The sequence below is a fragment of the Xenopus laevis genome, chromosome 9_10L, assembly GCF_017654675.1.
Source record: "Xenopus laevis strain J_2021 chromosome 9_10L, Xenopus_laevis_v10.1, whole genome shotgun sequence".
Classification (NCBI taxonomy): Eukaryota; Metazoa; Chordata; class Amphibia; order Anura; family Pipidae; genus Xenopus; species Xenopus laevis.
Genome location: NC_054387.1, coordinates 114,506,864 through 114,520,535, shown reverse-complemented (window position 1 = coordinate 114,520,535; position 13,672 = coordinate 114,506,864). Strand labels below are relative to the sequence as shown.

The following is a 13,672-nucleotide window of genomic DNA, read 5'->3' as shown; positions in this document are numbered from 1 at the left end:
GGCTCTATATTTTGTTTAAGTGGGCCGCTGTGATATCCTAATTACAAACTTCCCTTCAATGCATACATAGTTACATAGTTACATAGTTACATAGTTAAATTGGGTTCAAAAAAGACAAAGTCCATCAAGTTCAACCCCTCCAAATGAAAACCCAGCATCCATACACACACCCCTCCCTACTTTCACATAAATTCTATATACCCATACCTATACTAACTACAGAGTTTAGTATCACAATAGCCTTTGATATTATGTCTGTCCAAGAAATCATCCAAGCCATTCTTAAAGGCATTAACTGAATCAGCATCACAACATCACCCGGCAGTGCATTCCACAAGCTCACTGTCCTGACTGTGAAGAACCCTCTACGTTGCTTCAAATGAAAGTTCTTTTCTTCTAGTCTAAAGGGGTGGCCTCTGGTACGGTGATCCACTTTATGGGTAAAAAGGTCCCCTGCTATTTGTCTATAATGTCCTCTAATGTACTTGTAAAGTGTAATCATGTCCCCTCGCAAGCGCCTTTTTTCCAGAGAAAACAACCCCAACCTCGACAGTCTACCCTCATAATTTAAGTCTTCCGTCCCTCTAACCAATTTAGTTGCACTTAGTCTCTGCACTCTCTCCAGCTCATTTATATCCCTCTTAAGGACTGGAGTCCAAAACTGCACTGCATACTCCAGATGAGGCCTTACCAGGGACCTATAAAGAGGCATAATTATGTTTTCATCCCTTGAGTTAATGCCCTTTTTTATGCAAGACAGAACTTTATTTGCTTTAGTAGCCACAGAATGACACTGCCCAGAATTAGACAACGTGTTATCTACAAAGACCCCTAGATCCTTTTCATTTAAGGAAACTCCCAACACGTTTAGTGTATAACTTGCATTTATATTATTTTTGCCAAAGTGCATAACCTGCATTTACCACCATTACATTGGGCTCTAGGACCGCTCCTCCACCGTATCTCTACTATGGCTCCGCCCCTCCCACTCCTGTGTTGCTGAGCTGTGTGTGTGTCCCAGCATGGCTCCTGTCTCCTAGCTTTCTCTTAACTTTTCACCATGGGCCAGGCAGAGCTCAGCGGTGGGCGGGGTCATGGCACTGGGAGAAGAGAGGAGACTGGCTGCCATGTGTCTGCCCTCCTACTAGCAAGTGAGATGGTAGACAGAGTCAGAGAACAGGTGCACTGGGGATGTGGAGCCCGTGAGACCCCCTTACCGGAACTAGTCCTGATCAGAGGTACTGATTTAACCCTTGCATAAACAATGCAAGCTATTAGTCAGGGCAACAGATCAGCAGTGGCATTTGTACCTAAAAATTGTCATCTGAGTAAATATGAAAATGCTTCTTTTACACAAATTGTCGCTGCAGTTGTTAGGAACCCCAAGTACTTTTTAATCACTTACATCTGCCCCAAAGGCACTGAAAAGAAAAGTATCCCCATTGAATTTGTGAAAGAAAAAGGGTTGTTCCCGAATCATGTAAGGGCACATTTACTATGGGTCGAATATCGAGGGTTAATCAACCCTCGATATTCGACCATCGAAGTAAAATCCTTTCGACTTTGATATTCGGATTTACCGCATTTACTTCGATAGAACGATCGAAGGAAAAAACGTTCAATCTAATGATTCGAAGGATTTTAATCCATCGATCGACCGATTTTCCTTCGATCAGAAATGACTTAGAAAGCCTATGGGAAAGGTCGAATAGTCGAACGATTTTTAGTTCAAATCGTTCGATTCGAAGTCGTAGTTGAAGTACCATTTCGATGGTCGAAGTAGGCAAAAAATACTTTGAAATTCTATGTTTTTTCATTCTAATCCTTCACTCGAGTAAATGTGCCCCGTAGTGTTTGCACTGCTAATAAAGGAAAGACATGCAGTTTGAAAATACTGCTTTGAAGCTGTTTATTCCAACTTTATTCCAGTATCTTATACTTTTGGGAGTGTGACACAGGCTCCTAGGAATTCACAGCGATACACTTTCTGAACTTATACGCAGGGACCAGCAACTTGTCATACATAAAGAAGAGGAGAGCCCGCCTGGCTCAGGCAGATTTGCTCCAACTAATTGACCCCAGAGGTGGGTGTCAGGCCAAATTTGCCACCAGCTTATCTACTCCCTGTTGAAAAATCTGAGAAGGGGGTGGTCAGGTGCAGGTATATAAATCTGTGATACGTGGGGGGCTGAGCTTGGTTTAAAATTTTTGACCTGCACATGACTACAGGCTTGGGGTACTCTCTTTTCAATGTCTCACTACAGAGTCCTTGGGTAAGTTAAAATGGTGACGTAGGCACATGAACACGATTGCAACCCTCACTCTATGCACTGTGACAAGCGAGGGTTTATTAGCAGTAAAATAACACCCCTGTAAACTCTCATGTGACAAATGTGGGTAACTAGCAGGGTTGCCAGATGGGTGGGTTTGATGTGTTACCTGTATAAGGTTTGGGAAATGGAATTGGCAGTGTATGAATTGGGGTCTTTTTGGGATACTTTTAAAATGGCTTTTGGCTACTTTTTGACTAGCACGGTCAGAATGGAGTAGGCAGTGAATTAACTAATGTGGGGGGCTTCCAGCCGCCCACTTTGCCTCTTTGCTGCCGCCACCGATCACGCTTCTGGGGAAGGGCCGTGCGTACTGCTGTGGAACTCACGGTCATCTTGGATTTATTTTTTTTACCAACCTAGGGAGCAGGGAGGGAGGGGATCGGCATGGAGCCTGGCTCCAGTCTGATCAGCCAAAAGGCCCCGTCCCGGCTCTGTTATGATCTGCTGGGGACAGGCTGAGCCTCATTTCAGCCAGAGGGAACTCGAGAAGCCCCTGTCAGAGAGAGACTTAGCTCAGGTACAAGTGGGGGAAAGGGGCTGGATCTGTTAGGGGATGCTGGGAATTGTAGTACAATAAATAACTGCAGAGTGCAAAGTGTTACTAGCACTCTCTTGCCTTACTTTAAACACTCATAGCTGGATCTAGTTTACTAATACAGAGAGAAATCTTTGAGGGTATAAATGGAGCTTATTGTTTATCCTCTGCGACTGGTGGCCCCCACAAATCAATCATCCCTCTTTACTCAAAAAAACCCCCCAAATCTGACAGCGGGGGGGGGGGCAGGGGTTTGCACAGTGTATCTCTGCATGTGCCTCGGTTTGTCCACTGTAAACATTCGTGGCTGGCGTAGTGTTTGCACTTCTGTGGGTTATTCCTGAGGAACCAGGTTAGTGGACACAGGTTTGGCTTTGTTCAGTTTATTTTTGAGTTTTGTGAGGCGGGATCATTTGAGACATTGCATTTAATTTCATTAATTACAAATTACACTATAGTGTTAACGTTGCTTTACTGTAATATAGGGATATTATAAGTCTGAGGGGTTCTGTGACCATATAAAGGCACAAGGCTGCAGAATCTTTAACGTATTTTACATGAATTACACTTAAGTGAGAAAGGCAGCTCTTTATGTAAATAATTTTTTGCAGTTTTACCCCAATATATGAGTAGATGTGTACAAGACCATTGCGTGTTTACATGTGGGCTGCTTTGATTTTTTTGCCCGGGCTGCTTTTTCGGAAAAAGGATCTTTCCGTAATTTGGACCTTCATACCTTAAGTCTACTAGAAAATCAAGTATATCTTAGTTTGGATCAAGTACAATGAAATATTTTATTATTACAGAGAATAAGGAAATATTTTTTAAAAATATGTTATTTGGATAAAATGGAGTCTATGGGAGACGGCCATTTCATAATAAAGAGCTTTCTGGATAACTGGTTTCCGGATAAGGGATCCCATACCTGTATTTAACATTTAACCCAAAGTTTTTTTAAAATTAGCATTAAATAAGGATTATGTCTAAAAACATAAAGGTATTTTAATGATTAGGTGTTACTGACCCTTTAAGTCACCCAACCCTGACTGAGCTCATCATTGTGACATCACAGATACTTTAAATTTTAAACATAAGACTTAATCTGCCTGCAGTTATTTGTTACCACTGTATATACAACAACATCTCCAAGTTGATCATTATGACATCACAATACTCTGACCAATGAAACTAGGGCTTACTGTGCATTCAATTTGCATCATCATTTCTTTTTATTGCTCGATGCAGCAACAACACATCTTAAACTCTAGACATTATGGGTAAGTCATGCTTATATTCCTATTGACACACAGTCACAACATTTCCATATACTATTATTTTACAGGAGAGAAGTATCATTTTTAAACATGCTCAGCAATTGAGCATTATGTATAAATTCATAGAGGCATTTTAATGCTTTGTTCTTACTAGCCCTTCAAAGTCACTTTGTCTGTGACCAGTATGATCATTATGACATATCACTATGACATCATAATCACTATGACCTCACAGACACTGTATCTAACAGATGTAAGGCTCACTGCGTTGGCACTACTATACACTTTAACACTCACGACAGCAACATCATATCTCAGAATATCTACTCTTATTTTGAGAACATTATGGGTAAGTGATGGTTTTCCTATATTCCACAGACTGAGGCACAGGACAGTTACAGACTAGTTTTTTTAATAAAAAAAAAAAAAAAAAAAGGTAGAACATACTGTATAAAATATTACAAAGTAAGCAAGGTCAGCTAAAGGTATTACACGTATAGGACCTGTTACAAAGAATGCTTGGGACCTGGGGTTTTCCGGATAACGGATCTTTCCGTAATTTGGACCTTCATGCCTTAAGTCTACAAGAAAATCAAGTATATCTTAGTTTGGATCAAGTACAATGAACGGTTTTATTATTACAGAGAAAAAGGAAATATTTTTTTAAAATGTGGGTTATTTGGATGAAATGGAGTTTATGGGAGACTGCCATTCCATAATACAGAGCTTTCCGGATAAAGGGTTTCCAGATAAGGGATCCCATACCTGTATTTAACTTTTAACCCAAAGTTTTTTTTTTAAAATTAACATTAAATAAGGATTTTGTCTAAAAACATAAAGGTATTTTAATGATTAGGTGTTACTGACCATTTAAGTCACCCAACCCCGAATGAGCTCATCATTGTGACATCACAGATACTTTAAATTTTAAACATAAGACTTAATCTGCCTGCAGTTATTTGTTACCACTGTATATACAACAACATCATATCTATAAGTATCTACTGCACATTTATTGCAAACGGAACATTGTAGGCAAGGGACCCATTTAACCCACAAACCTTAGAGGGCCCAAATTAAATATATATACATATATATATATATATATACATATATATATACATATACATATACATATACATATATATATATATATATATATATATATATAAACATTACATTTTTTTTAAAAAACAAAAATTTTGGTTGGTCTTTCTGAATTCTAATTTTGAAGTTTTTCAAATTCGAAATTCGACCCTTGATAAATCTGCCCCTAAAACACTGCACATGAGTCAAAAATGAACTTGCACATAATCCTGTCCACTGTACTGCACTTTTTTTTTCATATGCCTGCGTCCCTCATCAAAGGGATGGGGCGAATAAACATGCACTGCCCCAGTCAGAAATTTTAAAAGGTTTTTTTAACATACAACCATTTGAAGATGTTTTTTTGCTAAATTTGAGGTATTCGAGGTTTTCTAGCCTATAACTCAATAAATTCAAGGTATTATATTCCCCCCCCAAGGTATTCTATTTTTTTCCCATACGATTGCATTTAGTCGAGTTTTTCTTGCATTCGGGTGTTTTCATAAATAAGCAAACATTTGAGTTGTGAGTTTATTCAAGATATTGATAAATAACCCCCTTAATGTAAAAAAATAATCTTCCTTCGCTAACTGGCTGAGTTGATCATTATTGTGATGTCATATGACATCACAATACTATGACCGAGTAGATCATTATGACATCACAATACTCTGACCAATGAAACTAAGGCTTATTGTGCATTCAATTTGCATCATCATTTCTTTTTATTGCTCGATGCAGCAACAACACATCTTAAACTCTAGACATTATGGGTAAGTCATGCTTATATTCATATTGACACACAGTCACAACAGTTCCATATACTACTATTTTACAGGAGAGAAGTATCTTTTTTAAAAATACTCAGCAATTGAGCATTATGTATAAATTCATAGAGGTATTTTAACGCTTTGTTCTTATTAGCCCTTGAAAGTCACTTTGCTTGTGACCAGTATGATCATTATAACATATCACTATGACATCATAAACACTATGACCTCACAAACACTGTATCTGACAGATGTAAGGCTCACCTCGTTGGCACTACTATACACTTTAACACTCACAAGAGCAACATCATATCTCAAAATATCTACTCTTATTTATTGAAAAGAACATTATGGGTAAGTGATGGTTTTCCTATATTCCACAGACTGAGGCACAGGACAGTTACAGACTAGTTTTTTTTTTTAAAAAAAAAAAAAGGTAGAACATACTGTATAAAATATTATAAAGTAAGCAAGGTCAGCTAAAGGTATTACACGTATAGGACCTGTTACCCAGAATGCTTGGGACCTGGGGTTTTCCGGATAACGGATCTTTTCGTAATTTGGACCTTCATACCTTAAGTCTACCAGAAAATCAAGTATATCTTAGTTTGGATCAAGTACAATGAACGGTTTTATTATTACTGAGAAAAAGGAAATATTTTTTTAAAATGTGGGTTATTTGGATGAAATGGAGTTTATGGGAGACGGCCATATCTACTGCACATTTATTGCACACGGAACGTTGTGGGCAAGGGACCCATTTAACCCACAAACCTTAGGAGGGGCCAAATTATATATATATATTTTTTAAGTATATATTTTAAGTTTCAGAAATGACATTTACATGTATGCATAAATGTGTGTGTGTATAAAGCTTGTATTGTACTGTTATAGCAGAGACGGAATGAGATTTCACACTCCAGTATCCTCTCTAGTTCCACTGAGTGAATCACAGAGTTTAACATCGAATCTTTCCTTTTATCTCTTTGCAGTAAAATTTAATCTTAGAAGAATTACAATTTCCAACAAGAGAGAGATGTTTTCCAGTCGTCTTAAATTATGGATTTTCCTTGGACTGAGCATTATATGGCTACTTTCCACACCAGGTAAGCAGAGCGATGGCCACACAAACAATTAATAAAATTAAATGATCTTTTTTACTTGGTGATTCCCTTTAATGGGAAGCTTTCACAGCAGAGAGTATCACCAACGAATGCAGATTTGGGGGTTTAACCTGACCCGTCTCTATTCTGCAGTGAGGTCACAAGAAAAAGAAGATTATGAATATCAGGAACCAGAACCTATTGAAAAAACGACTATTGCAACAGAGGTGCTGAATACAGTGACACAAGCACCCGCAAGCACCGTACAGCCGGTATTTTCAAAAGAGGATATATATATTATTACTATCGTGGCATTGCTGGCATTAATAGTGGCATTAAGCATCGGATGGTAAGTGACATTATTTCAGAATCTTTATAAAGGACAAATGAAAAACTCACTCCCTGATCCCCAGCCATTTTAATGCTACTGTAGTTATTTCTTGTTATGGTCTGGGGAGTTGAGTAGGACCTGACTGTGACTTGAACTAATGGAGGGGCCCTCCTCTCTTGTGCGGGGAGCACTTTAAAATGTTAAAGGGATTCTGTCTTCACAGATTTTAAATAACAGATTTAATATTTCATATTTTTACATATTACAGTGGTGTGCTTATATTTTAAAGCCTTAGGGAATGACATTTCTTTTATTTGTTCAGGTACCTGCACTGCAGATACATGCTCGTAGCAGAGAATTTTAAAATTGACATAGAGAAGGGGCCTGATACTGAGCAGCCAAAAGTAGCGCCAGCAGAAATGTAAGTAAAGTTTGTCTGCCTGAAATAGGCTTTTTTATTTGTTTAATTTAACTTATATGCAATAATATACCCTTACTGTAAGTAGTCCTTCACCATCTGTAAACTACTTATTTTTGTGCAGAAGTCAGAACCAGGATCCACCAGAACGTAGTAAGGCAATATCTGAACGCCAGAAGAAGGATAAGAAGAAGAATAAGGATAAGAAGGATAAGAAGAAGAAAAAGAAGAAAGCACAGAAAAATAAAGATGTCTGTGCTAATACAACAGAGCAGAAATGAATATGCCACATTTAATTTCCATCAGTGAATATAGTGAAGATGGCGGCGGCAGAGCAGAGGATAAGTGGTACGTAACCTGCAGCTGAAGGGGATGGGTAGAGACAATACAGTTTGTAGTCTTGAAAAGAGGATTTGCATATACTTTATCTATTTGTTTTTCTTTTATCTGCAGGATCCATGTTGAAGAAAATCTGCCTGCTGATGGAATTGCACCGTTGTATTTACTTTACTATGTAATTTAATCACAAATAAAAGGTTTAACTCAACAAGAAACAGTGTGCTTATTATTATTATTATTGTTGTTATATGAGTTTAGGTGTTTCCTATGTGCAGGTGAAGGAGTCATAGCAGAGGCATGTGCCTAGGGACCAACTTGTGGGGGGAGCCAGTAGGAATTTAAACTGCCTACTCCTAGACCTGACTTTCTTTAGTTTAGTAGTATGCAGTTGTGCAAGGTTAATATGAAATCCATGCATAGGCTGCTGTGTCACAATGCCACTAGGCAACATGAGATGGAGCAGACAGGGTGTGTGTGTTGGGGGTGAGGGGCGGCAAGCAAGCAGGGGGGTGATGATGAGCGGGTCGGACAAACAATCTCAGGCCTGGCTTTACAAATGGGGCACCCCTAGGCTGTCACTGCTCACCCCCCTCCGTGTCTCTCTCCCCTCCCCGTCCACCTCCCCTTCTGCTTCCCCACCTACAAAAAAAAAACTACATTTTTAAAAAAAAAAAAAAAAAATCAGTTGGTCTTTCTGAATTCAAATTTTGAAGTTTTTCAAATTTGACCCTTGATAAATCTGCCCCTAAAACACTGCACATGAGTCAAAAATGAACTGGCACATGATCCTGTCCACTGTCCTGCGTTTTTTTTTTATATACCTGCGTCCCTCATCAAAGGGATGGGGCGAATAAACATGCACTGGCCCAGTCAGAAATTTTTAAAGGTTTTTTTTAACATACAACCATTTGAAGATGTTTTTTTGTCTTCATAATTTTCAGGGTTTTTAATGGTGGTTTGCGCTTGAAAATGTGCTGAGTTTGAGGTGTTCAAAGTTTTCTAGCCTATAACTCGATAAATTCAAGGTATTAGATTCCCCCCTCAAAGTATTCAATTTTGTTCCCCCACGATTGCATTCAGTCGAGTTATTTGCATTCGGTTGTTTTCATAAATAAGCAAACATTCGAGTTGTGAGTTTATTCAACGTAGGAAAAACTCACAAACTTTGATAAATAACCCCCTTAATGTAAAAAAATAATTTTCCCTTCCCTGACTGACTGAGTTGATCATTATGACATCACAATACTCTGAACGAGTTGATCATTATGACATCATAATACTCTAACCAAGTAGATCATTATGACATCACAATACTCTGACCAATGAAACTAAGGCTTACTGTGCATTCAGTTTGCATCATCATTTCTTTTTATTGCTCGATGCAGCAACAACACATCTTAAACTCTAGACATTATGGGTAAGTCATGCTTATATTCCTATTGACACACAGTCACAACATTTCCATATACTACTATTTTACAGGAGAGAAGTATCATATCTAAACATACTCAGCAATTGAGCATTATGTATAAATTCATAGAGGTATTTTAATGCTTTGGTCTTACTAGCCCTTGAAAGTCACTTTGCTTGTGACCAGTATGATCATTATGACATATCACTATGACATCATAATCACTATGACCTCACAGGCACTGTTTCTGACAGATGTAACGCTCACTGCATTGGCACTACTATACACTTAAACACTCACAAGAGCAACATCATATCTCAGAATATCTACTCTTATTTATTGAATAGAACATTATGGGTAAGTGATGGTTTTCCTATATTCCACCGACTGAGGCACAGGACAGTTATACACTTTTTTTTTTTTTTTTAAAAAGGTTTAAAAAGGTAGAACATACTGTATAAAATATTATAAAGTAAGCAAGGTCAGCTAAAGGTATCACAGGTGTAGGACCTGTTACTCAGAATGCTTGGGACCAGGGGTTTTCCGGATAACGGATCTTTCCGTAATTTGGACCTTCATACCTTAAATCTACTAGAAAATAAAGTATATCTTAGTTTGGATCAAGTACAATGAACGGTTTTATTATTACAGAGAAAAAGAAAATATTTTTTTTAAAATGTGGGTTATTTGGATAAAATGGAGTTATGGGAGACTGCCATTCCATAATACAGAGCTTTCCGGATAACGGGTGTCCGGATAAGGGATCCCATACCTGTTTTTAACTTTTAACCCAAAGTTTTTTTTAAAATTAACATTAAATAAGGATTATGTCTAAAAACATAAAGGTATTTTAATGATTAAATGTTACTGACCCTTAGGTGTTATTTATTTATATATATATATATATATATATATATATATATATATATATAAAATTTATTTCAATTATTATTATTATTATTTTTAAGTATATATTTTAAGTTTCAGTAATGACATTTACATGTATGCATAAATGTGTGTGTGTATAAAGCTTGTATTGTACTGTTATAGCAGAGATGGAATGAGATTTCACCCTCCAGTATCCTCTCTAGTTCCATTGAGTTAATCACATAGTTTAACATTTCCTTTCATCTCTTTGCAGTAAAATTAAATCTTAGAAGAATTACAATTTCCAACCAAAGAGACATGTTTTCCAGTCGTCTTAAATTATGGATTTTCCTTGGACTGAGCATTATATGGCTACTTTCAACACCAGGTAAGCAGAGCAATAGCCGCACAAACAATTCATGAAATCACTCGGTGATTCCCTTTAAAGGAGAATTCAACCCTTAATTAAAAAAACCCTACTCTGGACAGAGGGGCGAGTAAAAAAATTAGGGGCATTTGCCCGGTGGGGGGGGGTCTACCCAGGGTAGGGGTTTTTCATTACGGATTGAATTCTCCTTTAATGGGAAGCTTTCACAGCAGAGAGTATCACCAACGAATGTAGATTTGGACGCTTAACCTGACCCGTCTCTATTCTGCAGTGAGGTCACAAGAAAAAGAAGATTATGAATATCAGGAACCAGAACCTATTGAAAAAACGACTATTGCAACGGAGGTGCTGAATACAGTGACACAAGCACCCGCAAGCACCGTACAGCCGGTATTTTCAAAAGAGGATATATATATTATTACCATCGTGGCATTGCTGGCATTAATAGTGGCATTAAGCATCGGATGGTAAGTGACATTATTTCAGAATCTTTATAAAGGACAAATGAAAAACTCACTCCCTGATCCCCAGCGATTTTAATGCTACTGTAGTTATTTCTTGTTATGGTCTGGGGAGTTGAGTAGGACCTGACTGTGACTTGAACTAATGGAGGGGCCCTCCTCTCCTGTGTGGGGAGCACTTTAAATATGTTAAAGGGATTCTGTCTTCACAGATTTTAAATAACAGCTTTAATATTTTATATTTTTAAATAACAGATTTAATATTTTATATTTTTACAGTGGTGTGCTTATATTTTAAAGCCTTAGGGAATGACATTTCTTTATTTCTTTTATTTGTTCAGGTACCTGCACTGCAGATACATGCTCGTAGCAGAGAATTTTAAAATAGAGACACCCTCGGATATTGACATAGAGAAGGGGCCTGATACTGAGCAGCCAAAAGTAGCGCCAGCAGAAATGTAAGTAAAGCTTGTCCGCCTGAAATAGGCTTTTTGGTTTTTTTTATTTAACTTATATGCAATAATATTCCCTTACTGTAAGTAGTCCTTCACCATCTGTACACTACTTATTTTTGTGCAGAAGTCAGAAACAGGATCCACCAGAAACTAGTAAGGCAATATCTGAACGCCAGAAGAAGAAGGATAAGAAGAACAATAAGGATAAGAAGGATAATAAGGAGAAGGATAATAAGGATCAGAAGAAGAAAAAGAAGAAAGCACAGAAAAATAAAGATGGCTGTGCTAATACAACAGAGCAGAAATGAATATGCCACATTTAATTTCCATCAGTGAATATAGTGAAGATGGCGGCGGCAGAGCAGAGTATAAGTGGTACGTAACCTGCAGCTGAAGGGGATGGGTAGAGACAATACAGTTTGTAGTCTTGTAAAGTGGATTTGCATATACTTTATCTATTTGTTTCTTTTATCTGCAGGATCCATGTTGAAGAAAATCTGCCTGCTGATGGAATTGCACCGTTGTATTTCCTTTACTATGTAATTTAATCACAAATAAAAGGTTTAACTCAACAAGAAACAGTGTGCTTATTATTATTATTATTGTTGTTATATGAGTTTAGGTGTTTCCTATGTGCAGGTGAAGGAGTCATAGCAGAGGCATGTGCCTAGGGACCAACTTGTGGGGGGAGCCAGTAGGAATTTAAACTGCCTACACCTAGACCTGACTTTCTTTAGTTTAGTAGTATGCAGTTGTGCAAGGTTAATATGAAATCCATGCATAGGCTGCTGTCTCACAATGCCACTAGGCAACATGAGATGGAGCAGACAGGGTGTGTGTGTTGGGGAGTGAGGCGCAGCAAGCAAGCAGGGGGGTGATGATGAGCGGGTCGGACAAACATCCTCAGGCCTTGCTTTACAAACGGGGCACCCCTAGGCTGTCACTGCTCACCCCCCTCCGTGTCTCTCTCCCCTCCCCGTCCGCCTCCCCTTCTGCTTCCCCACCTACAAAAAAAAAACTACATTTTTTAAAAAAAAAAAAAAATCAGTTGGTCTTTCTGAATTCAAATTTTGAAGTTTTTCAAATTCGACCCTTGATAAATCTGCCCCTAAAACACTGCACATGAGTCAAAAATGAACTGGCACATGATCCTGTCCACTGTCCTGCGTTTTTTTTTTATATACCTGCGTCCCTCATCAAAGGGATGGGGCGAATAAACATGCACTGGCCCAGTCAGAAATTTTTAAAGGTTTTTTTTAACATACAACCATTTGAAGATGTTTTTTTGTCTTCATAATTTTCAGGGTTTTTAATGGTGGTTTGCGCTTGAAAATGTGCTAAGTTTGAGGTGTTCAAAGTTTTCTAGCCTATAACTCGATAAATTCAAGGTATTAGATTCCCCCCTCAAAGTATTCAATTTTGTTCCCCCACGATTGCATTCAGTCGAGTTATTTGCATTCGGTTGTTTTCATAAATAAGCAAACATTCGAGTTGTGAGTTTATTCAACGTAGGAAAAACTCACAAACTTTGATAAATAACCCCCTTAATGTAAAAAAATAATTTTCCCTTCCCTGACTGACTGAGTTGATCATTATGACATCACAATACTCTGAACGAGTTGATCATTATGACATCATAATACTCTAACCAAGTAGATCATTATGACATCACAATACTCTGACCAATGAAACTAAGGCTTACTGTGCATTCAGTTTGCATCATCATTTCTTTTTATTGCTCGATGCAGCAACAACACATCTTAAACTCTAGACATTATGGGTAAGTCATGCTTATATTCCTATTGACACACAGTCACAACATTTCCATATACTACTATTTTACAGGAGAGAAGTATCATATCTAAACATACTCAGCAATTGAGCATTATGTATAAATTCAT

General features: G+C 37.8%; 2 long non-coding RNA genes across 3 annotated transcripts; one reads left to right on the top strand and one right to left on the bottom strand.

The window, feature by feature from the left end:
- Positions 1 to 5,995: 5,995 nt before the first annotated feature.
- On the bottom strand, positions 5,996 to 11,177 carry LOC121398023. Its single transcript, XR_005964077.1, has 2 exons — positions 11,105 to 11,177; positions 5,996 to 7,232 (listed from the first exon to the last, which is right to left on the bottom strand). It is a non-coding gene; the product is annotated as an uncharacterized LOC121398023 (long non-coding RNA).
- A 34-nt stretch (positions 11,178 to 11,211) lies between these two features.
- Positions 11,212 to 12,339, top strand: LOC121398024. Of its 2 annotated transcripts, XR_005964079.1 has the most exons (4): positions 11,212 to 11,322; positions 11,658 to 11,774; positions 11,896 to 12,146; positions 12,250 to 12,339. It is a non-coding gene; the product is annotated as an uncharacterized LOC121398024 (long non-coding RNA). The 2 variants fall into 2 exon arrangements; XR_005964078.1 differs by having other exon boundaries at positions 11,658 to 12,146.
- Positions 12,340 to 13,672: the final 1,333 nt, after the last annotated feature.